General features: G+C 26.8%; 7 non-coding genes across 7 annotated transcripts; 4 read left to right on the forward strand and 3 right to left on the reverse strand.

Annotated features, from left to right (window-relative positions):
- Window positions 1-2054: 2054 nt before the first annotated feature.
- Trnag-ucc (transfer RNA glycine (anticodon UCC)) lies at window positions 2055-2126 on the forward strand. The gene has a single exon. It is a non-coding gene; the product is annotated as a tRNA-Gly (tRNA).
- A 2059-nt stretch (window positions 2127-4185) lies between these two features.
- Trnae-cuc (transfer RNA glutamic acid (anticodon CUC)) lies at window positions 4186-4257 on the forward strand. Its single transcript has one exon. It is a non-coding gene; the product is annotated as a tRNA-Glu (tRNA).
- Window positions 4258-4669: 412 nt separating this feature from the next.
- Window positions 4670-4743, reverse strand: Trnan-guu (transfer RNA asparagine (anticodon GUU)). Its single transcript has one exon. It is a non-coding gene; the product is annotated as a tRNA-Asn (tRNA).
- A 2999-nt stretch (window positions 4744-7742) lies between these two features.
- Trnae-cuc (transfer RNA glutamic acid (anticodon CUC)) lies at window positions 7743-7814 on the reverse strand. The gene has a single exon. It is a non-coding gene; the product is annotated as a tRNA-Glu (tRNA).
- Window positions 7815-10071: 2257 nt separating this feature from the next.
- Trnag-ucc (transfer RNA glycine (anticodon UCC)) lies at window positions 10072-10143 on the reverse strand. The gene has a single exon. It is a non-coding gene; the product is annotated as a tRNA-Gly (tRNA).
- A 3527-nt stretch (window positions 10144-13670) lies between these two features.
- Window positions 13671-13743, forward strand: Trnak-uuu (transfer RNA lysine (anticodon UUU)). The gene has a single exon. It is a non-coding gene; the product is annotated as a tRNA-Lys (tRNA).
- Window positions 13744-20245: 6502 nt separating this feature from the next.
- Trnas-cga (transfer RNA serine (anticodon CGA)) lies at window positions 20246-20327 on the forward strand. The gene has a single exon. It is a non-coding gene; the product is annotated as a tRNA-Ser (tRNA).
- The last annotated feature ends 1588 nt before the right edge of the window (window positions 20328-21915 follow it).

Genomic DNA, 21915 nt, shown 5'->3' on the forward strand with positions numbered 1-21915 from the left:
TATTGCCTTAAGTGTAATTACTAAGATACTCACAAAATTCGCAATTGTAGTTTTATCGTTAATCAAATTAATAACAACTTTTTTTCTGTTTTGACAAAAGTTAGATTTAAATATAGTATCTTAAACTTGTTGTTTTTCAAATAATTTTCTAGTTTTTTTCTCTAAAGTAAACTAAAATCTTGATTACCAGTGAACGATTTATCTACAATATTTTTGTTAAACTTATTAACTATTCACATTATAGGCTCGTTTGTGTTTAAAAAGTTTTACCTTTTTTTTGAGTTAATGATTTTTCAAAGGACTTATAAATTTGGAAACAAAATTACTTTTAGATTAAACGACGAAATTTGCTTTTAATCGATTACTCATATCAATTTTTGATAACATCTCCCAATTTTGTGTGTGATTCGCAAAAACAAATTTGTTTTATTATCTGACAAATATAATCTTTGTAACAATTTAACAACCAGTTTTTGTTCTGTTCTCAAACAAATCAGCTTTATTATCTGACAAATGTAATTTTTTTTATAATTTAACTCCCAGTTGTTTTTCTCTGTTATTAAAACGAATCCTTTTTATTTTTAAATCGTTAATACATCGACCTTTCGAGAAATCAACTCTCAATTTGATTTTTTCCCTACTGGCACATAAGAAGAGCGGACATTGGAAGTTGCTGTTTTCAAATTTTGTACACTTGGCATTAGGATGTACCATAGAGATTATAGCCCAATTCATCGTCGTCGAACAAGGTCTAGGTCATCAACACCAAGAAGAATTAAAGTTGAGAGGGATGCCCTCACAATAAAAATCCGTGACAGCGAGGATACAGGGTCAAGGAGTGATCGAATTATCCAGAAGTTGGAAACGTGTTACCAAGTTTTCGCTAGAGTACAAGCAATAACCATGTTCATTGCAATGGTTATCATTGTGTTGAAAGCTGCTCTTGGAATCAATACATAAATTGGTGGAAGAAGGAACAGACATTGTACATAAGAAATTTATAAACAATGAACACTATATTTAATAGAATATTTTTTTTTTGTGTTATGTGTTTATTACAAGTTAAATTTATGTTGTTTAAATATCTTTTTGAAGAGCAGCTTTGATCATTTTTTCGTGAGTTAAGAAAAGTAGGGAAAGAGTTTTTGTCTTTTAACTAGGCTTTAATTACTAAGTTAAAAAGTAAAAAAAGAAAATGTCATAATACCAAAGCATTTATTTTATAATTTTAAACCGTGTGAATTAATATCGAAATTTTCGTAAACAATAAAAACTGCGATAAGCTTTCTCATCGGAATTTTCGTAAACAATAAAAAGTGCGATAAGCTTTCTCATAAAAATCATTTAAAGTTGCATAACAAAATATCATTAAAAAACAAAACTGCGTTAAGCTTTCTCATCGGAATCTTCGTAAACAATAAAACTGCGATAAGCTTTCTCATAAAAAATCATTTAAAGTTGCATAACAATAATCATTTTCCATAAAAAAGCCAATATTGAGAGAATATGTGTTCTTTCCGAATGCATATATAAGCGGTTGTTTAAGAAACAGTGCTCGCTTTTTGTTATGCCCTTGAAACAGCGCGGAACTCAACTATAAGCCGCAGGAAAGGTTTACTACGATCAAAGCTGCTACGACTTTCAAACGGATATCTGTAACGTGTTAGTGTGTTTTATATCTTGTCACTGCACTTTATACTTATTAAAGCACAATTACTTAATCACACTGAAGTTGTATAAAATAGCAGAAGTTTAGTAATAATATAAATGCCTCAAACGCGCGGGAAAACTTCCAAGTCGAAGAAACTTTCCCTTCAGAGAGTTTTGCGGTCCAAGGATAAAACGGACAAATCGTCTAACATGGACTCTAATACAGGTTACAATAACAGTTGTTATGAAAATTAGGTAAATAAAAAGGCAACAAATTAGCTAAGTTTTAAAACACTGTTTAAATAGACCAATTCAAAAGATAAATACAAAACAATACTTTTGCATGTTCAGTTTACTAATAGTTACGCTTGCGTTTATAACCTTTTTATTCAACGATTTTACAAGCGTCGATGGTGTAACGGTTAGCATTGGTGCCTTCCAAGCACTAGTTCCGGGTTCGACTCCCGGTCGACGCACTTTTGCTTTTGTTTTTAATGGACTATTTCAAATGATAACTACTTTATCTTTTTTTAATTAGTGAATACAACTTCGAAAAATTTCAAACATAAAACTTTAGTATTATTATTTTACTCCATTTTATAAAGATCTTGTTTTAGGCCTAAAACTTTTTCAATACAGTTTCTTATGGTTTAGATTTAGATAGTTTTAACTTATTAATCAAAAAATTTCTAACATTGAAAAGATATTTTAAATTATACAAACTAGAAATAAGCTTTAGTGGTTAATGTTTAAAGTTGTAACTTAGTTACTAAAGTTATAGATAGTTGCAATTTATTTAGTAATCAAGTAAATTAACTGACAAAATTCTAATGTTGTTTTCAAAACTTGGAAAAAAGTTAATTTAGTTTACTGAAATTACAAGTTTAAATGTGTATTAGGCTAATACAGTAAGATAAAGCTAAAAGTTTAAACTCAATTATAATATAAAAGTTGTAATTATCCTTTTTTTAAGCACATAATTATAAGTTTTTTAACCCTTAATAGTACTTTGCAATCAGTACTTATTATAACATATACATGAAAACATTTATTTGTATGAATTAAAACTAACAAAAAGTTTACAACACTTGAATTAGTTCAGTTGATTAGCAAAGTTAAAAGCTTATTTATCATTTAGTAAGAACATTAATTTTTATGATGTTTACTGCTGTTTAAAATTAGAAAAACCTCTCAGTTTCATTAAAAAAAGTTAAAGTTTTATTTAAGATTAATTTTTTTTTTGTATAACGTAAGCTTAAATATATTTCGGCTGTTTTCAAAAAGTAAAAAACAAGAATAAAAATAAAATAATATATAGATGTATGATATTAGATAGTTAAAAATCAACTTCAGTTTAGGAAACTGATAAATATATAAAACTAAAATAGCTTTTGGTCATAACATGTTGCAATTTAAGTTATTTTGAATTTTACCATAAAAATAATAAATATAAAGCTTAAAAAGCGTGCTGGGCCCATAACCCAGAGGTCGATGGATCGAAACCATCCTCTGCTACCTTCTCGCTGTAATCGTATAGTGGTTAGTACTTCACGTTGTGGCCGTGACAACCCAGGTTCGAATCCTGGATACAGCATTTTTTGTTACTGCAATATAAAATTTTATTATTATTAGTTTATACGAATATATATATATAATAAATTTGGTCAACATAAGAAAAAATTATAATAATAATATTTATTTACATAGTTATGAGACTTACTCAAAAGATTTCAATTTATTATAGTTTTATAAGTAATAAAAAGCTCTTGTCTTAAAAAATAGTTTTAGATTAAAACTCTGCTTCACTTTAAGTCCTTATATTATATTTGCTTTAACATATTTTGTTATAGAAAATATTTTTGTATCTTTAAAACGCTTGTTCATAAATAACATACATAAGTTAGCTTAAAATAATAACAAAGAGCATAAAGGTTTACCACATACATGATTTAGTAGTTTTGATTACTAATATATGCACTAAAGTTTAAATGTAATCAACAGTAATATGTTATATTTTTTCGAATTGTATAAAGGTAGATCATGTTTTAGTTTAAATAGTTTTCTAGTTGAAGAGAGTGATTTTTTAAAGTAGATTAGTAATATATGTTTTACTCTAGTTAAATAAAATAAAACGTTACTATGCAAACAAACATTAATTGAAAAGCAAGTTTAAATGTTTCAGAAAAATTAAGTAATACACATAGTTTAAGACAATTCAAAACACAAATACAGTATTTCAGTTATTGAGCATAATAGAGTAATAATGAAATAAAAACTTTTACACATTAAGTATTTATTATATAGTGAAAGTGGTTAGAACTTCAAAAACTTTATCTTGATGTATTTGAGAAAAGTTTAATTATATTAAACAAAAGTTCTTTAGAAGCCATTTAAATAGAAATAATCTTTGCTAAAATGTTTTAATTAAAGCTTACTTTTTTCAGTTCAAAGTATCGTATAAAACAATTCACTTAAAACACTCTGCATGCAAAAAAACATAGGATTATAAACGTGAAAAGTTGTTTGTAGACGTCCTCCCAGGTGGTCTAGTGGTTAGGATTCGTGGCTCTCACCCACGCGGCCCGGGTTCGATTCCCGGTCTGGGAACATTTTTTAATATGTTGAAATAGCCTAAGTTTAAAATTAATTTCTTTAATATTTTCTACCTTATAATGAAAACTGTGAACTTAATTATAAAAGTTGCGGATGCTTTCGTTAACATATTTCATTAAGAACTTTAATATAGCGGTTCATTAATTACTACGTGACTAATTGGACTTATGTGAACGCAAAAAATACATACTTAAACTGTTTTGAGCAGTATAGAATTTTAAAAAAGAAGACAGTAATACTTAAACAAATTAGACAATTTAAAATAGTGACTTATGTTTTACTATTTTAAGCACAAAGTTTAAGAAAATTAAAAAAAACAGCTTTAATGCTAAGTATTAATAAAACAAAAAGTCTTATTATCAAAAGTAAAGGAAAACACACTTTATTAAAAGTTAATAACAAAAGTCGTCCTCGGGTGGGATCGAACCACCAACCTTTCGATTAACAGTCGAACGCGCTAACCGATTGCGCCACGAAGACTTGTTTGATATACACTTATACTGTTTGTAAATTAAAGTTTTCTCGCTTAACATGTGCGTTATTTAATTACAATTATGTACTCAGTTGCTGAATTTAAAACAAATCTGAATGCTTTAATATGAAGTTTTCGAGCATATTTTGAATAATTCAGTAAACTAACCATTTTTTTAAAATTAGTAATTTTGAAAAAAAAAAATTTTTAATATATAAAATAAGTATTTATTTTTTATAACTACAGTAAAATTACATAACTCTACTTGATATGAAATTAGATTTGAAAATTGTTTTATCTTACTACTTATCTACTACTTATCTTACTTAAGACTATCTTAAATGTTTAATCTAAATAAAAACTACTTTGAAATTTTAATATCAATATGTCAATTACTATAAAACACGAGCTTAAACATTTTGAATACTGCAGTATTAATTTATATATACACTGCTATTTATTAATTTTTTTAACGTTATAGCTTTAATTGATATTTGCTTGTTTTATAATAAATTGAAATAATTTGATAATAGAGTCTAAATTTTTAAGCATACTTTTAAAAAAGAGAAAAATTTAAATTTATTAATTTTTTTTTCTCATTTTTTAATCATATAAAAGCTTAAAATATTTGCTTGAACTATTGATGAATTTTAAAATTAAAATCATTTCGGATATAAAATCTACCTTTTGACGTAAAGTTTAAAATAAATTTAATATGTCTATAATGTTAGATACATGTGTGTATATAAATTGTTTTTTTTGATAAATATTTTTTTTTGAAAAATATTTAATTTTGTGAAGTTTAATATTCTTATTTTAGATAGAGAAATTCGTTTTAGAATTTAAATTTTGACACTAAAGTTTTTAAATTTGTAGATTATTATAACTTTGATTAAGTTGGGTATGCGACTCGATTACCGAGAGATTTTTTTGCGTATCCAGGTCCTTGAACCAAAAAAATTTGATCAATTTTTCGTTTTTGTTCAATAAACCAATAATTAAGACCATCTGGAAAATATTTTACACTTGCATGAACAACATTAAGAAAAAATTTAAAAGTATAACCATAAATACTTAAAAATAAAATCAATGAAGAAACAAAAAACTTTACAAACAAAATGCAAGTTTGAAAAACATTATGAGTAAATGATAATAGTTAAATACAAAGCACTAAACATTCCGCCAGAGAGGATAAGACCAGCACTCTGCCACTGAGCTATGGTGGCTGCAAATAGAACTACTTTTTATTATTTTTAACCGTACAGTTTTAAAGTCAAGCTAATCAAAGTCTGTGTACACCAAAATGCAAAAAATAAAATCGGTGAACCCCAAGACATGATTTTAATAAATGCTACTAGTGGTGTCACTACGTAAAAACTTTTACCAATGCATTTTTCCTTTAAAGTGTTAACTCAGCTTATATTTACATGCAAACCTTTTAACAACTAAAACGCTAATTTATCATTTAATCCTGTTTTTAATGAACCTTTCTATTTGGTTTACCTTGTTTGCACAATGATATTTTATTTATATGGTTATATCTTACATACTTATTAATTGAACACATCTCTGCAATTATTTAATAAATACCAGTACAGTACTCTTAAAATGTTTTATTTAATACTTTTATGACGCTTAAACTAAATAAATATTATAATAAAACCTGGATTTTTTTTTGTAGTCTAAAAATTTTGTGTATCCCTAAATTAGTTTTGTGTACCCTAAAAGTTTCGTGCACCCCAAAATAAATTTAGTGTACACCTTGACGACCACTGTTTTAGACTATCATAAATGTTTTATTTAAGTACCAATTACTTTGAAATTTTAATATCAATATGTCAATTACTATAAAACATGAGCTTGTTCACTTGTGTTTTAGTAATGTCTTTCAAATAGATTTATGCAAATTGTATATTTTAATCGCGACCGGTTTCGGTGGCAAAAGATTGCGACCTTTTAAAGCAAAAAAAATAAAAAATAAAATGCATATAACAATGTTAGTTATTTATACTGTTATTTAAAAACTTATTCATGCGTGAAGAATATAAACATAACAAAATCTAAAATGTTGCATATTTGAAAATTCAAGTATGTCAGAGTATATTTAGGTAAAATTAGTACTAGTTTTTCTTTAAACGAATTGAATTAATATTAATATAATGAGTCAAAGAAAAAAACTTAGTTCAGAGTTTTTTTAATTTTTTTATTTATTTAATATTTATACCTTGAAATTTATCTAAATGAAATTAAGAATTGTCTAAAATTGTGATTTTAAGTCAATAGTCAACAAAATATTAATAAAACTCAAAGTCTCTGAAGATTTCAAAATCTAATTTGTGTTAAGTTAACATAACAGTAAAAATTTAAACGGATTTAAGAACTATCTAAAAAAAGTCTAAAATTTTATCTTAGTTGAATTAAGAACTATCTAAAAAAACATTTTTTTTAATTTAAGCCAATTGTCAACAAAAATCAATAAAAAAATCAAGAAAAATAACCTATTTAGTACTATAATTATACTTTGGTTTAAGTTTTGTCTGCTTTCCAGTTTCTTATTAAAAATTTGTTTCTGTGTCTGCATGAGTTCATTAATTCCGTTCTTTTGTTGATGCAATTTGTACCATATTTTAGTATTAATAAAGCTTCTTTTTAGCACAATCTGCATGTCATAATTCCTAGTTTAGATTTTTTTAATTTTCTTAAACTTTGTGCTTAAAATAGTAAAACATAAGTCACTATTTTAAATTGTCTAATTTGTTTAAGTATTACTGTCTTCTTTTTTAAAATTCTATACTGCTCAAAACAGTTTAAGTATGTATTTTTCGCGTTCACATAAGTCCAATTAGTCACGTAGTAATTAATGAACCGCTATATTAAAGTTCTTAATGAAATATGTTAACGAAAGCATCCGCAACTTTTATAATTAAGTTCACAGTTTTCATTATAAGGTAGAAAATATTAAAGAAATTAATTTTAAACTTAGGCTATTTCAACATATTAAAAAATGTTCCCAGACCGGGAATCGAACCCGGGCCGCGTGGGTGAGAGCCACGAATCCTAACCACTAGACCACCTGGGAGGACGTCTACAAACAACTTTTCACGTTTATAATCCTATGTTTTTTTGCATGCAGAGTGTTTTAAGTGAATTGTTTTATACGATACTTTGAACTGAAAAAAGTAAGCTTTAATTAAAACATTTTAGCAAAGATTATTTCTATTTAAATGGCTTCTAAAGAACTTTTGTTTAATATAATTAAACTTTTCTCAAATACATCAAGATAAAGTTTTTGAAGTTCTAACCACTTTCACTATATAATAAATACTTAATGTGTAAAAGTTTTTATTTCATTATTACTCTATTATGCTCAATAACTGAAATACTGTATTTGTGTTTTGAATTGTCTTAAACTATGTGTATTACTTAATTTTTCTGAAACATTTAAACTTGCTTTTCAAATAATGTTTGTTTGCATAGTAACGTTTTATTTTATTTAGCTAGAGTAAAACATATATTACTAATCTACTTTAAAAAATCACTCTCTTCAACTAGAAAACTATTTAAACTAAAACATGATCTACCTTTATACAATTCGAAAAAATATAACTGTTGATTACATTTAAACTTTAGTGCATATATTAGTAATCAAAACTACTAAATCATGTATGTGGTAAACCTTTATGCTCTTTGTTATTATTTTAAGCTAACTTATGTATGTTATTTATGAACAAGCGTTTTAAAGATACAAAAATATTTTCTATAACAAAATATGTTAAAGCAAATATAATATAAGGACTTAAAGTGAAGCAGAGTTTTAATCTAAAACTATTTTTTAAGACAAGAGCTTTTTATTACTTATAAAACTATAATAAATTGAAATCTTTTGAGTAAGTCTCATAACTATGTAAATAAATATTATTATTATAATTTTTTCTTATGTTGACCAAATTTATTATATATATATATTCGTATAAACTAATAATAATAAAATTTTATATTGCAGTAACAAAAAATGCTGTATCCAGGATTCGAACCTGGGTTGTCAAGGCCACAGCGTGAAGTACTGACCACTATACGATTACAGCGAGAAAGTAGCAGAGGATGGTTTCGATCCATCGACCTCTGGGTTATGGGCCCAGCACGCTTCGCTGCGCCACTCTGCTGTTTGTAGCTGCTGCATATAGCGTATCTATACTTGAAGATTTGCTCTAAGCTTAATGCTTACTTATATATTTTTGTTGATGCAATTAAACTTACTTAAAATTTACTCATTTGCCTTGCTATTTAAACTTTAATTTAAACTTATGTTGTAAAACTGTTTGAGCTTAAATTTTTGTTTGTTATAAAGCTTTTTAAGCTTTATATTTATTATTTTTATGGTAAAATTCAAAATAACTTAAATTGCAACATGTTATGACCAAAAGCTATTTTAGTTTTATATATTTATCAGTTTCCTAAACTGAAGTTGATTTTTAACTATCTAATATCATACATCTATATATTATTTTATTTTTATTCTTGTTTTTTACTCCTTGAAAACAGCCGAAATATATTTAAGCTTACGTTATACAAAAAAAAAATTAATCTTAAATAAAACTTTAACTTTTTTTAATGAAACTGAGAGGTTTTTCTAATTTTAAACAGCAGTAAACATCATAAAAATTAATGTTCTTACTAAATGATAAATAAGCTTTTAACTTTGCTAATCAACTGAACTAATTCAAGTGTTGTAAACTTTTTGTTAGTTTTAATTCATACAAATAAATGTTTTCATGTATATGTTATAATAAGTACTGATTGCAAAGTACTATTAAGGGTTAAAAAACTTATAATTATGTGCTTAAAAAAAGGATAATTACAACTTTTATATTATAATTGAGTTTAAACTTTTAGCTTTATCTTACTGTATTAGCCTAATACACATTTAAACTTGTAATTTCAGTAAACTAAATTAACTTTTTTCTAAGTTTTGAAAACAACATTAGCATTTTGTCAGTTAATTTACTTGATTACTAAATAAATTGCAACTATCTATAACTTTAGTAACTAAGTTACAACTTTAAACATTAACCACTAAAGCTTATTTCTAGTTTGTATAATTTAAAATATCTTTTCAATGTTAGAAATTTTTTGATTAATAAGTTAAAACTATCTAAATCTAAACCATAAGAAACTGTATTGAAAAAGTTTTAGGCCTAAAACAAGATCTTTATAAAATGGAGTAAAATAATAATACTAAAGTTTTATGTTTGAAATTTTTCGAAGTTGTATTCACTAATTAAAAAAAGATAAAGTAGTTATCATTTGAAATAGTCCATTAAAAACAAAAGCAAAAGTGCGTCGACCGGGAGTCGAACCCGGAACTAGTGCTTGGAAGGCACCAATGCTAACCGTTACACCATCGACGCTTGTAAAATCGTTGAATAAAAAGGTTATAAACGCAAGCGTAACTATTAGTAAACTGAACATGCAAAAGTATTGTTTTGTATTTATCTTTTGAATTGGTCTATTTAAACAGTGTTTTAAAACTTAGCTAATTTGTTGCCTTTTTATTTACCTAATTTTCATAACAACTATAAGATTTTTTTTAAGCAGTTAAGGTTACTACATACTGAAATGTAAACCAGCTACATAAGATAAAAACTTAAACAGCTGAAATGTTTTTTATATAGAAATTTTTATAAATTAAACTTTAACACAATAAGCGTACATTTAACTTAGTTTAATAAATTTCAAAACTAACTTTTTTAATTTTAAAATACAATTTACAAATTTAAGCTTTAGAATTTATATTTAATACAAAATCAGTAAGTAAATTTCAAAATAATACAGTAAAAGCAGATTTTAATTTGCTAGTTAACCTTTTCTTTTACTTTATATTCTTGAGTTTTATTACAAAGTTTTAAAAAACTTGGTTTTGTCTTAACTCTGTTATGAAAAAAATATTTAATTTTCTATTTTTAATCTTGCGAATAAAAACGGAGTTTTTTGTAAAAATAAATACATTTTCTAGGATTTCTAAAAAAAATTTTCTAAAATCTTAAAACAATATTGTTTATTAATTAAGAGTTAATTTCTTTCTGATGAAAAAAAAAATATTTTGATATAAAATAGACAACATTTTGAAAGTATGGGGCAATTGGAAGTAATTGGTGAAAGCGACGCTCTATTTACCTAATTATCATGGGCAACCCGTGGTCTCCAATATCTGTATTGAGACATTAGAGACCACGAGTTGCCTGAGCTTTAGGAATAATCTAATAGGAATCAGACGCCTAATCCGTTAAAAAACGGAGCGAGAAAATAATTTAAATAATTACTAATCAACTTTTTAACGAGTTTAAAATCTTGACAATGTCAATTGCAATAATGTTTTATTTTGCGAAGTTTTACTTAAATAAAAGTGAGAAACATTGTATTTTGTTAAAGCAAGTCTACAATTGTATTACAAGTGTGTATTAGTGGTTTATTGAGTTTTATTTAAAGAGATGCTTGATGTAGGGAATGTTTTGCTAAAAAACTAATTTATTTGCGGTTATTTGTACTTATACTTTTATCTATGCATTTTTAGTGCTTAGGTGCACAATTTTATTTGCGAAAGAGCATTATGTTTATACTTGTAAGTGCACAATATATGTTGCAACTAATATAAGTCGCATAGAGGCGCAAAATTTCGATCTTTTAAGTCAAGTGCATAATGATTTTTTGAAGATGTTGCTTCTAACGTAGGTCGTCATGGAATGCAGTATTTTAGTTCAAAATTTGGCCAAAAGAGCGCAAGTATTATTTTTTTTAAGCATAAAAATGTAAAATAAAAACCGCATTAGAATTTAGAATTACAACAGCAGAAAAGTTGTTTTCGCTAACGTCTGAGTTTTAGTTGATAAAACAAACTTTCCTCTGTATTTACATCTACTAGTTTATTGAATTGATGTGCTGAATTATTGATCTAAAATGTAGATTGTACTTTTTAAAACAGAATATTGCTGAAGTTTAAAAAACATGTTTATATGAGTTTTTATCTTTCTAGTCGTAAAATGGCAAGTCATTTTCTAATTTTTATTACTCGTTTCAAGTTCTAGTACTAAACTGTATTTAAGTTTTTCCATTCGAAAGAAATCAAAAATAAATTCCCTTTAATTTTGGCAGTCGTATTTTGTTAAAAAAGTTTGCTGTTTTTGCATCTTTGTGAACGTTGTTTGATACAAACAACTATTTTTGGTTTATTAAGCACATCTAACACCTTGCTACTGCTTAAAAATGAGTATGTTGTTTATAAGTACGACGATGGACAATAGAAGGTATAAACATTACGTGTTTCACTTTATTTTATGAAGTCACAATTCAAAAAATTCAGACGGTCTTTGTTTTTAAAGATAACCAATGTGATTGTTGCTATTTCTACAAAACCGGTTAGAAGACAGGAAACCGAAAAATTTCCTAGAAAAATAAGATCGTTGGCCATACCAATGAAGTTTCACAACAAATCGCTTCTCTTCCTTATTAACCACCGTGTTATTTTGTCGCTGTGCTAAAGTGGCCCTCCGTGTCAAAGTGACGCACCGTGTCATTTTGTCGCTGTGCCAAAGTGACGCACCGTGCCAAGGTGACGCACTGTGTCATTTTGTCGCTGTGCCAAAGTGACGCACCGCGTCATTTTGTCGCTGTGCCAAAGTGACCCTCCGTGCCAAAGTGATGCACCGTGTCGTTTTGTCGCCGTGCCAAAGTGACCCTCCGTGCCAAAGTGACGCACCGTGCCAAGGTGACGCACCGTGTCATTTTGTCGCTGTGTCATTCTGACCCGCTCCCTAACTATACTAGCCTTAAACAAGTTTATAAGTAACCAAAACTAACTAGTAAAGTTTTAGTTTAGTTTTTATGTTAACAAAAAAATTATCATTTTCATAATTAAATTGATTTTTTTATTACTAGTTTGTAATTTGCTTATTCGTTTTTTATTTTAAACGGTTCAAACTAAATAGAAAATCTGAATTAATTTTTTTAATATAAACTTATCTATACTTGTTTTTTTATTTTATTCTAAAAATTTCAAAAAGTAATAAAGCTTCATATTATATATATTTTACAATTATGTTTTTTTTTTCTTTTCAAAAACTAAACTTTTTAAACTAACGTGTAAGTATAATTAAAAAAGTAATCCCAAATCGTTAAATCAATTGTTTTACATGCCTTATTTTATAAATTACATGTATAATTGTAGTTAAAGCTATACTTTTTATTCCCTTTAATTAAGTGTAAAACAAACTTAAACAAGTCGTGTCTTATCTAAAAGTTTGATAGTGTTTGTAGCTATAAATTCACAAAAAATATAATATTAACGTGCGATCCTATGGTGTAATGGTTAGTTATCAGAACTCTGAATTCTGTGATCCGAGTTCAAGTCTCGGTAGAACATAATTTCGCAATGAAACTTATTTTGTTTTGGTACTTAAAATAATGTTTTTTTTTTCACTATATTATTGATTTCCGTGTGAAATATTTTTATTTAAACTTATTTAATGATTTCTTTGAATTAAACATTTAAATAAAACTGGAAAGTATTTTCTGCTAAAAGTGTTGTTTTTCTTTTTGAACAGCAGAAATAGTTTCACACTTGAACAGATAAATAACCTATTGTACAATTTTCTACCACAACTAAACTTAACTTATATAAATTAAAATATAAAGATAATTAGTAATATTACTATTAATAAAAAGAAAAGTAGTAGTATTACTACAATTCCTAATTCAAAGATTACTAACAATTTTGTATTACCATTAATTTGTAACAGCCTAAATACTGAATAAAAAAATTTGAATTTTTTTTTCCATTTTGCAACATTAGTTTCAATAACTACGTCACAAAGTTTGAATTACTACGTCACAATGCATAACGATTTTAATTATAAACGCTATAATTTCAGTGTCGATGTGAGCCTGGCTAGCTCAGTCGGTAGAGCGTTGGACTTTTAATCCAACGGTCAGGGGTTCAAGTCCCCTGTCAGGCTCCTTTATGAACTATTTTTAGAAAATTATTTAATTTTATCATATCAATTTAAAAAAAATTGTTATGTTTGCCTATGCATTGTTATTTTTTAGATTAATCATTTTTCATCTACTTACGAAGAAATATATTTGTTGAATATAATTACGAGTAAATTAGTATTGATATAAATTTATTGGTAGTTATTGTTGGATATAAGAACTAAATAACAAAACTAAAACATAACTAAATAACATTTAAATAACAAATTTTTGAAAGGTTTAGTCTTTTGTAACTATAAACTATATATACTTAAAAAAGCTTATTTACTGAGTTTCTTAATATGATTTGTTTTGTATTGGCAACTACTTAACTATATAAACAAGAAAAGTATATTTCCAACGGAGCTGCGATGGCCGAGTGGTTAAGGGCGTTGGACTCGAAATCTAATGGGCATTGCCCGCTCAAATTTAAATCCTGCTCGCAGCGAATTATTTTGTTCTTGAATTGCTGTAGTATATAATTTATACAAATACAGAAGTCACCTTTTTAATTAATAGAAGATGTACAGATTTTTTTCATTAATCATTTTAGTATTTTAAAGTGGGATGACTTTTCACTTAACTTATATACAAACTTGAGTCTAAAAAGATTTCAGAAATTTTTTAAATAAAGTGTTAAAGTCACGACGACCTCCAAAAAATTATTTTTACAAAATTTGACTTTTTCTCTTAAATATCTTCTTTGTAAAAACTACTTAGTGTTTATTAAAAAAATGGCTTTAAAATTATTTAAAGTGTTAAAGGTATACAAAAACTGCGTAACCAAAGTGTTGTTTATTCAAGATTAAGAAATACTTATTTTTTTCTTGTTTTCGTGGTTATTATCATTTACCTTCTTTATATTTTTTTTCAAGTGCCAAAGTGCACAATTTTAAACCAAAAATGAACAGCAGAAATAGTTTCACACTTGAACAGATAAATAACCTATTGTACAATTTTCTACCAGAACTAAACTTAACTTATATAAATTAAAATATAAAGATAATTAGTAATAGTACTATTAATAAAAGTAAAAGTAGTAGTATTACTACAATTCCTAATTCAAAGATTACTAACAATTTTGTATTACCATTAATTTGTAACAGCCTAAATACTGAATAAAAAATTTGAATTTTTTTTTCCATTTTGCAATATTAGTTTCAATAACTACGTCACAAAGTTTGAATTACTACGTCACAATGCATAACGATTTTAATTATAAACGCTATAATTTCAGTGTCGATGTGAGCCTGGCTAGCTCAGTCGGTAGAGCGTTGGACTTTTAATCCAACGGTCAGGGGTTCAAGTCCCTGTCAGGCTCCTTTATGAACTATTTTTTAGAAATTTATTTTAATTTTATCGGGACACGTCAAAATCCACCCGCAATCAAAATCCACCCGCGATCAAAATCCACCCGGTTCATAACCACCCGATCAAAATCCACCCGGGTCAAAATCACCCGAGTCAAAATCCACCCGATCAAAATCCACCCGGGTCAAATTCCACCCGATTAAAATCCACCCGGTTCATAATCCACCCGAGTCAAAATCCACCCGGGTCAAAATCATCCCGATCAAAATCCACCCGAGTCAAAATCCACCGAGTCAAAATCCACTCGTTCAAAATCACCCGGTTCAAAATCAACCCCGATCAAAATCAACCCGAGTCAAAATCCACCCGAGTCAAAATCCACCCGATCAAAATCAACTCGGTTCAATATCCAACCGATCGAAATCCATCCGAGTCAAAATTTACCCGATCAAAATTCCACCCGATCAAAATCAACCCAGTCAAAATCCACCCGAGTCAAAATCCACCCTATCAAAATCAACCCGGGTTCAAAATCCACCCAATCAAAATCCACCCAATCAAAATCAACCCAGTTCAAAATCCACCCGAGTCAAAATCCACCCGATCAAAATCAACCCGGTTCAAAATCTACCCGATCAAAATCCACCCAGTTTAAAATCCACCCGATTAAAATCAACCCGAGTCAAAATCCACCCGATCAAAATTCACCCGGTTCAAAAATCCACCCGATCAAAATCCACCCGGTTCAAAATCCACCCGATCGAAATCAACCCGAGTTAATTTTTTTTCGAAATAAGAATTAATTTCTAATAGAATTTTGTAAAAATTTAATAAAGTTATATGTTTAAACAACTATTGGTATAAAAAAGAGTAAATATTTATAAAGAAAGAAATTTTAATTTATTTAATAAAACAATTAAAAAAAAAAAGTTAAACAATAATTAAACAGCACTAAAAAAAATATTCATAGTAGCTTTACAAGTATTTAAAATGTTTATAATTTATTAATGTTAGTAGTGTTGGTGTTACTTTTAAAAAAAGAAAGTTAAAAAAAGATAAAAATGAATTACGCTCAGTTTTAATCCATTTAAACTTCCTTCTAATTTAATTTTCCAAAGTCAATCATAATTAAATAAAAATATTTACTAAGGATAACTCATAGTAAATTAAAATATCAAAACTATAGAAGTTTATAAATTAGAAGAATCTTTAATAACATTTATTAAACTAAAGAAAATTATAAAAATCAAATACCAAAGAATGTAAAATTTATGAAAATGTTAATAAAATGTTACAAAAAGAAAATTAAATATTAATCTAAAGTTTTTTGAGCTTTTTTTTTTTTTGATGTAAAAGTTTTGTGTTTTGTCTTTACTTAAAATTTAAAAATAGTATTACATACAATATTTTATTATATAAAAAATTTCAACTAACAGTGTTTATAAAAAATAAAATACAGATAAAGAATAATATAAAATTGCTACGTGATAATAAAATAAAAATCCTTTGTTAAATTTGGATAAACTATCACCTATTAATTATATTTTAAACATTATTGTTTTCGACGTGGAAAAGACGTTAAAAGATATTTTTGGTGTGCGACTTGATAACTTTAAGGTTTGTTCGTGCAAGAGGACTTAGGACCAAATATTTTGAGCGCTTTTATTTGTCGTTTAGTAAACAAATTATTGACGATTATTTTATTATTAATTTTTGAAAACAGAACATAATTTTTAATATAAAAATACGAAAACTAATTTAATAAAAATATAAATGAGGAATATGTAAGAAATCAATAACTGTTTTTAAAACAATTTTAGTGTTTTCTATCTAATTTTTGTTACAAATATTTTTTAGTTATTTTTTTAATTTATACAATAATTTTAGCTGCTATTATCTTTTTTCAAAGTGTTTAAGTTATTAAATTTTATTTTATTAAATGTTCTTTTATAAACCATCTATTTTTGGAAAAACTAAAAATTGTTTCGTTTAAAGTAACTAAAGTTATAAGTTATTTTAATTAGATAACAACTTAATTTGCTAGTTTTTAACTAATAGTACAAATTTAAAAGCTAAACATTTTTCTATGAATTCTAAAGTCCTTTACATAAAACAAATATCGACTCTACAATTCATTGAATTTGCTCAAATAGCTTGTAAATTGCAACTAAAAAGTTAGTAGCTAGACTTGAGCTAGGGAAATTATATACTTAGAATTGTAGTAGTAAAACAAATAAGTTGAGTTTTTAGAAAATGACACTATATTTATAACAAATATTACGAAAAAAAAACTTATAACATTTTTAATTTATTTTTAAAATGTTCTATTTTATATATGTTCATTAAAAAAAAGTATGTATTTCAGACAAGAGAGTTTAAATTCAAGTATAAGTTATTTTTATACGTTTGCCTTTTACTTCTTTGTAATAAAAGTAACGAAGATGCAGTTGGATTTAATCAGAGTCGGCAGATAATTGTTTATCTCGGGCCAAATTTCATGTTTCAATTTTTTCCGCGAGCCGTTGTTTTATTCAATTTTTTGTTTTTTAATCTGTTTTAGTCACGTTTATCTACTTATAGGGATCAGACCTGGCATATTTAAAATGTATATTTTTTTCTAAAGTCGAAAACTATTTTTAATAAAAAAACTCGTGTCATATTATTATTTCTATCATTATTTACAAGGTTATCTAAATTAAATAACAAATTTTTAACTTTCATGACCACTTATCTGTTTAATAATTAAGTAAGCAATCTATGACACGTTTTGTGTTTCAAAAAACAACACGGTACACAACAACACAGTGATGCAATAATACAATTAATAAAATTTGATATCCATTTCCTCTTCTGGTTCGGTTTCATAAAGTGTTGTTTTTTATCTTTCTTTCAGTCTTTTGCATTTTGTTGATAGCCATTTCAGGTTGTCATTTACAAGCAACTCTCAGTGACATCTGAAAAAAACTAGGCTTAAAAAACAGGTGTAGATCATTATGTACACTTTTTATATAATCAATTTCTATTATTTTATTTGTATATTCTTTTTAGTAATTAAAAAAAATCTTTTTTTATTTAATGCACAGCATATCACGTATTTAAAATTTTAGTGATTTTGTTAAACTAGTTAAAATATAAACAAATATTATTACTTTCATTTTAAACAGTGTAAGTTTTTCTTTTAAAACCTTTAAATACTTTAATAATCTACCTTAAGTTTTTCGGGTTGCAATTTTTTGAAACAAAAAAATTACAACAGTTACTTCAACCCAGTCACCGTGTTTTTAAAAGTTAAAAACATGTAAAATTGCCAATTAAAAAAACTTTGCAATATTATATAAGTAATTTATCCAAGTATGTAAACTTTTGTTGTTTAAAAGGAAAAGTAAAGTCTAAATTTTAAGAAAAACTTCTAAATTTACTATCTATCTTTTTTCACATCTAAGGCTTAAGCATAATAAATGGTTTTTAAATGATATTCAGGAACTTAAAAACAAACTATTATAATTTCTTTGTTTTTTTTTGAAAATTTCAATTTCAATTTTGTTTTGTTTAGCGGACCTAATTTACATGCTCGAGGGCCACATATTTACACTTCGAGGGCCGCAGTTTGCTGACCCCTGAATTAAATGGATTAATTTGTAGTATAATTGGTAGCTTTCACTTGTAATACTCAGTTTTAATAAAAATTATATCGTGTGACGTATTTGTTAAAAAATTACTTAAAAGTTCTAAATTATTAAATTTTATACCTAGAAACAGTAAATTATAATTGATTGTCGTGTAGTTGTGATTGAGATAATACAAGATTATTTTTTCTGGCACATCCTTTAGTTTTCTAAAAGTTTTAACATAGTCATATTTGTATAGTAAAACTTTAATTTATTTATCCTGACGTTGTTTAACTTTTATTAGCTCTTATAGTTATACTTATATCAAAAACAACAGTTCCTTTAAAAGCTGCTTGCCGGCTGTAGCTATTCAAAATTATATTCAGTAATCAAAAAAACAAAAATATTTATGTCAAAAATTCCTTATAATAAGCAAAAATACCAAATAACAACTCAAAAAACCTCACATAATCTGTAGTACAGTTTTTTTATTCTTAGGTCAATTTATAAGGGACAAAAATACAAGATTTTATAAATGTTTTTTAAATAAAACTTGTTTGAGATTGGTACTTTAGAGTGGTGAGATTTGTTTAAATGATACTTGATTTAAAAAGAAATAAATAAAGCAAGGTGCTTGTTTCGATTCGGTTGGATTTTGACTCGGGTTGATTTTAACTCGGATGAATTTTGATCGGGTGGATTTTGACTCGGGTGGATTTTGATCGGGTGGATTTTGAACCGGGTGGATTTTGATCGGGTGGATTTTGAACCGGGTGGATTTAGAGTCGGGTTGATTTTGATCGGGTGGATTTTGACTCGGGTGGATTTTGATCGGGTGGATTTTGATCGGGTGGATTTTGATCGGGTGGATTTTGACTCGGGTGGATTTTGAACCGGGTTGATTTCGATCGGGTGGATTTTGAACCGGGTGGATTTTAATCGGGTGGATTTTAACTCGGGTTGATTTTGATCGGGTGGATTTTGATCGGATGGATTTTGAACCGGGTTGATTTTGATCGGGTGGATTTTGACTCGGGTTGATTTTGATCGGGTAGATTTTGACTCGGGTGGATTTTGATCAGGTGGATTTTGACCCGGGTGGATTTTGATCGGGTGGATTTTGACTCGGGTGGATTTTGATCAGGTGGATTTTAAACGCGGGTGGATTTTGATCGGGTGGATTTTGAACGCGGGTGGATTTTGATAGTATACCAATTTTATCATATCAATTTAAAAAAAAATTGTTATGTTTGCCTATGCATTGTTTATTTTTTAAATTATACATTTTTTATCTACTTACGAAGAATATATTTTGTTGAATATAATTACGAGTAAATTAGTATTGATATAAATTTATTGGTAGTTATTGTTGGATATAAGAACTAAATAACAAAACTAAAACATAACTAAATAACATTTAAATAACAAATTTTTGAAAAGTTTAGTCTTTTGTAACTATAAACTATATATACTTAAAAAAGCTTATTCACTTAGTTTCTTAATATGATTTGTTTTGTATTGGCAACTACTTAACTATATAAACAAGAAAAGTATATTTCCAACGGGAGCTGCGATGGCCGAGTGGTTAAGGCGTTGGACTCGAAATCTAATGGGCATTGCCCGCGCAGATTTAAATCCTGCTTGCAGCAAATTATTTTGTTCTTGAATTGCTGTAGTATATAATTTATACAAATACAGAAGTCACCTTTTTAATTAATAGAAGATGTACAGATTTTTTTCATTAATCATTTTAGTATTTTAAAGTGGGATGACTTTTCACTTAACTTATATACAAACTTGAGTCTAAAAAAATTTCAGAAACTTTTTAAATAAAGTGTTAAAAGTTACGACGACCTCCAAAAAATTATTTCTGCAAAATTTGACTTTTTCTCTTAAATATCTTCTTTGTAAAAACTACTTAGTGTTTATTAAAAAAATCGGCTTTAAAATTATTCAAAGTGTTTAAGTTTAAGGTATACAAAAACTGCGTAACCAAAGTGTTGTTTATTCAAGATTAACAAATACTTATTTTTTTCTTGTTTTCGTGGTTATTATCATTTACCTTCTTTATATTTTTTTCAAGTGCCAATGTGCTCAATTTTAAACAAAAATGCAGTTTATCTAAGACGCCAACACACGAAAAAGTCGTCAACCGAGCGCAATAAGTGCACATTGCAATTGTTTTTTTTAAAGTATAGGGAGGAACTTTTTAAACCACGAAAACATTTAGCAGCAAAAAATGAGCCCGATGAATAGGATTCTTGTTGACTTTTATTCTCAACATCTACAAAAAGCTTCTAACTAATGTTTCGCATTTTGCTCAAAGTAAGCTACAAATGTTTATATCGTGGATATACTGAATCTGTAGCCATTGTTATATTTGCCTTTGTGTAACAAAATGAAAATCTATCTTATGAAAAAGATTATTTTAAACAACTGCAGACAGCAAAAAACTTTCTTATAAGTTATGAGCAAGTAATTCTTTAAATTTATGTTGCGAATAAGTTGCTATGTGTAATGATACCGCAAACTTTCGATTTAAAAAACTAAGTTTAGTCGAAAAAAAAGTGATATTTCTTAAAATTTTTAGCAAATACTCTATACTAGAGGTTAAGAATAAATGAATAGTCTAAGGAAGCAGCTAATGTACTAGCAAATCATTTAAGGACTTTTTATTGCTTCGAAAAAAAAGCATTTTAATAAGGAAAGTAGAAAAATATTTGTTGAAAAACTGTTCAATTTGTTTTCACATTAAAATAACTCGTAATTGTTAAAGTTTTTAAAACTAGCTACTAAACGTCAGTGTGTTATTGTGAAGATTGAAATAAAAAGTTTATTTTGTTAAAAAAAAGCTTCTTAAGTAGTCTTTAAACAAATGTATGTTTTAGCAAATAAGCATTTACAGCTGATTTTTCACTGAAACTTAATGTACTTGTGTAAAGGGAGTTAAGTTTTGCACATTTCTTATGACGTTATTTTCATTCACTTAAAAGTAACACTTAATTTCGTTTTGGCTATTTTAAGATGATTTTAAAATATTATCTTAGAAATTAAAATAATTTTTATCGATGCAGATATTTGATAAATACTTTAAAAATGTTTATAGGAGTAACTCTCATAGTTAATTTTAACAATTGTTTTAAAAACAAAATTGTTTTTTATTTACGAAATCTGATTGTTATTTCCTTAAAGCTTTTTCAAGCCATTTGTTTTAAATTGTGTAGCGAAAAGGAGTAA

The sequence above is a fragment of the Thalia democratica genome, unplaced genomic scaffold (assembly GCF_965202585.1).
Source record: "Thalia democratica unplaced genomic scaffold, ktThaDemo2.hap1.1 HAP1_SCAFFOLD_974, whole genome shotgun sequence".
Classification (NCBI taxonomy): Eukaryota; Metazoa; Chordata; class Thaliacea; order Salpida; family Salpidae; genus Thalia; species Thalia democratica.